Source organism: Mesoplodon densirostris, chromosome 3 (genome assembly GCF_025265405.1).
Source record: "Mesoplodon densirostris isolate mMesDen1 chromosome 3, mMesDen1 primary haplotype, whole genome shotgun sequence".
Classification (NCBI taxonomy): Eukaryota; Metazoa; Chordata; class Mammalia; order Artiodactyla; family Ziphiidae; genus Mesoplodon; species Mesoplodon densirostris.
The window spans coordinates 80,746,970-80,750,938 of NC_082663.1; the positions used below are offsets into that span (position 1 = coordinate 80,746,970).

At 37.6% G+C, this 3,969-nt stretch overlaps 1 pseudogene; it reads right to left on the reverse strand.

Annotated features, from left to right (window-relative positions):
• Positions 1 to 2,214: 2,214 nt before the first annotated feature.
• LOC132485313 (small ribosomal subunit protein eS26-like) lies at positions 2,215 to 2,567 on the reverse strand (annotated as a pseudogene).
• Positions 2,568 to 3,969: the final 1,402 nt, after the last annotated feature.

The window sequence follows — 3,969 nt, forward strand, 5'->3', positions numbered from 1 at the left end:
ATTTTAAATTCTCTCAGACCCTCCCCTCTTCCTCCAGCAGTAATTATCCCTCCCTTTCAGTTCTTATGTATATTTACTTATTTGCCTTGGTTTTTTTTTTTTTTTTTTTTTTTTTTTTGCGGTACTTGGGCCTCTCACTGTTGTGGCCTCTCCCGTTGCGGAGCACAGGCTCCGGACGCGCAGGCTCAGCGGCCATGGCTCACGGGCCCAGCAGCTCCGCGGCATGTGGGATCTTCCCGGACCGGGGCACAAACCCGTGTCGCCTGCATCGGCAGGCGGACTGTCAACCACTGTGCCACCAGGGAAGCCCCTATTTGCCTTGTTTTTACACTTTGGTTTTATTAATTGTTTTATGCAGTGTACCAATTAAGCTGCAGTTCTGTGAGGGCAGGGTCTATGCCTTTTGCCTTTTCTTGTGCCTGTATATCATATCATATCATATATATCATATCACGTAGTGGGGGCAGAACACATATTTGTGGGTTTAGACCATGTTGAAACAATTTCAGACAGGAAAATTATTTTTATTTAAAAATCTTTCCAGTACTGCATCAGAGTTTAACTACCTCTAGGTTTAACCAGTTTTCTCCTTATGTGCCCCCAAATCAAGATAAACAGCTATATTATGCTAGGTTATTTTAATATTAATTTACAACTATAAATGTTTACCTTTTCAACATCTGATCAGCTGCATACAAGATCAGCATTTTGCATTTATATTGAATTTTCTTCATCATATAGTCTTGTTTCCTTAATCATTTGCACATTTGATAACAAAATTGACTTATTACATATAAAAGGTTCACAAAACAGAATTCACCTCATGACCTTTTCTTATTGTGTTTTAATGGTCTGTATGGTATAAATTGATATGATTATGTCAGAAAATAGCAGAGACAAACAAATCATATGAACCTATAATGTATCCAGGGATCTGTGAGCTGAGAATACATTTAAAAATTTATTTATATTTTGGGGGATACCTCCCAAAGACCCTATTATGATGAATTGAATAACATTTCAGTGAAAATGTTTATAGTGTTTCAGAGTAACAAAAGCATTTACTACTGGAGATTTTCAGACTAGACAAATTTAATTAGGCCAGCCAAGAGGCAAGCAGATGAAGAAAAGAGCTGCTTGCCCATTCATTTTCTACTAGCCAGCTGAAATTTCAAATACAGCAACTTCTTTCTGTATCAATCACAGGTGTATGGAGATAAATCAAAACAAACTATTTCTGTAACTTTACAGTATAGCAAACTGCATCATGAGCTAGCACAGTGGGAGTGGTATCAAACAGATACTCAATTTGTGAAAGGAGTTATCTCAAAACAGGCATTTTCTGAAATACTTTGCTAAACACTGATATGTTAACTTCTCAACAACAGAGCATTTTCAGTCTTATATTGAAAAGGTGGCATTTTCAATCCAAATATCTGTAACACATATGATTCAAATATTTTTGTTTTTTATATTTTATTGGGACTGGTGATTAGTTTGCTTTATTGGCATACCAATTTCTGTGGCTTATACAGAGGTTGCAGGATGTAGCTCATAAATTTCAGAATAAGATATCTGGGTGTGAATCTTACATACATTACTTGTTAGTGTGGGCTAATTAGTCTTTCTGAATCTTGGTTTACTTACCTATAATCACAGTATGGCTGTGAACATTAAATACAAAAAAAAAACCCTTTATAAATAGAATAGTACATGTAATAATTGATGATTAACTAATGTTAGAATCCTTTTTCTCTCATAACTCATGTTTCCAATCCATTAAGCACTTTCCTAATTGTCACCTTAGGGACCCACCTGGCCCAGTTTTAGCATCATTAAAACAAAACAGAAATACTAGTATGTAAAAAAGGTAATTGCTATGTGATAACAGTATATAACTTGTATCTCTCAAATAACTCTAAATTTTAATCAAGTTTATCTCATAAAAATACTTCCAAAAGTCTTCCTTTTTTCCTCTTCTTGTTTGTTTACAGCCTACAGGTTCTGATAAGCCTCTTTTTAGAATCTTTCACCCTTCCTCTCCAAAAACATTGCCTGAACTTTAACTCATGAAGATTCTTATGTCTTGATTTTTCTTCCTGTCTCTTTAGTCATGTTTCTTTCTACTCATTCTTTATTTTTTTTAAAGTATTATTTCCATTTTATTGTCTTTTCAGAGAACAGTGTTTCTTCAGTCTTTAAGGACTTATCTCCTTACACGGGCCTTGGTGCACTTTGTGGGGCAGCACTCATAGATCTAAATTGGGGTGAAGGTGCTTGGTTCTTCCTGGCTTCCTGAGAACAATTCCTGACTACCTTGTTGTGAATGGCACAACTCACGCAATAATGTAGTTTCACATACAGCTTGGGAAACACATAGGCATTGAAAACACTCGCTTCAGAAGTGTCCCTGAAAGCTGCGGCCTCTACTGTGTTCCAAATGGCGAACTTCTTAATGGCCTTGTCCTTGGGCATGCATCAGGCACAGTTGGTGCAGCGAATGGGCTGCACATGGCCATGGCCCTTTGGGCACGACCATTGTTCCTTCTTTTCTTGGTCATCTTGGATGCAAGACATGAGAAAGGACTCTTTCTACTCATTCTTTAACTCCCTATATGAACTTTGGGAGAATGGTCTGGTAAAGGTACATTTTCTTGAGGGATGAAAGAAGGTGAAGGCAGGAAAGAGCAAAAAGAGAAGTAGAAGAACATTAACATTTCAATACATCTTTTTTCAGTTCTTGCCACAGGTGAATGAACTACAATATTTTTTTTTTTTTTTTTTTTTTTTTTTTTTTTTTTTTTTTTTTTTTTTGCTGTACGCGGGCCTCTCACTGCTGTGGCCCCTCCCGTTGCGGAGCACAGGCTCCGGACACACAGGCTCCGCGGCCATGGCTCGCGGGCCCAGCCGCTCCGCGGCATGTGGGATCCTCCGGGATCGGGGCACGAACCCGTGTCCCCTGCATCGGCAGGCGGACTCTCAACCACTGCGCCACCAGGGAGGCCCGTGAACTACAATATTTTTAAATTGTTTTAGGCAACAAAGTTTAGTCTTGAGTTATCAACTTCATCTTGAACCTCAAAATCGATTCTTCTTATGATTTAGATTAGAGTACAAAACTATTAATAACTCCTATTTCCTAGAAATTAAAAAGAAAAGTTTTTAAGATTGTTCATCTCACTTCATTGAGAAATCAAGGATACTCTTTTATATACATTTCATTCTTCCTGTTCTTTCGAACATTGTCATTCAAAAGTATATCCTTTTCAGATTTATTCTAATCATAAAATTACAGAAAATTTCCTTCTTATTTTAAATTTGGCATTTTGAAGTAGTGATTGAACAGTCAACAATCACTTACCGAACTCCAGATATATGTTAGGGACTAAATCATTTCCTAGAGATTAACAAAGTCTAAGAGGATAGAAGCTCTGTTCTTAAGGCCAGTGATAGTAAACTCCATGTTGTCCTAGTTACTATATAAGAGGGTGCACTTTATGAGAAGTTACAATTCCTAGATGACTCATAATGATACGTACCCAATTATATTGACTTGTGCCATATTCTGGTAGTAATGCATGCTTCTTATGGGAAACACAAAATTAGAGGGATAAAAAAATGCCCCATCCAAAAAAAGGCCAACTATGTTTTGTCATATTTTTGTGGAGAATTAAGATGTTGGGGAAGGACATAGTTGTCAGGTAGAAACTTAGGAATTGTGAAGGGTATTCTAAAGGGCAAGAATAATCCAAACTGTTTTAGTGGCTTTTAGGACATAGGAGCCAAACTACTTTTCTCTTGAGGGAGAAACGTATACTTTTTTTGGCTGAAACACAGCTCTACATGAGTTGGAACTTATCTAAAAGAAAAGGGGAGTTAAGAAAGAAGAATGGCCAGGAGATGGAGGCAACCTGGGTGTCCATCGTCGGATGAGTGGATGGGGAGGTTGTGGCACATATGTGCAGTGGA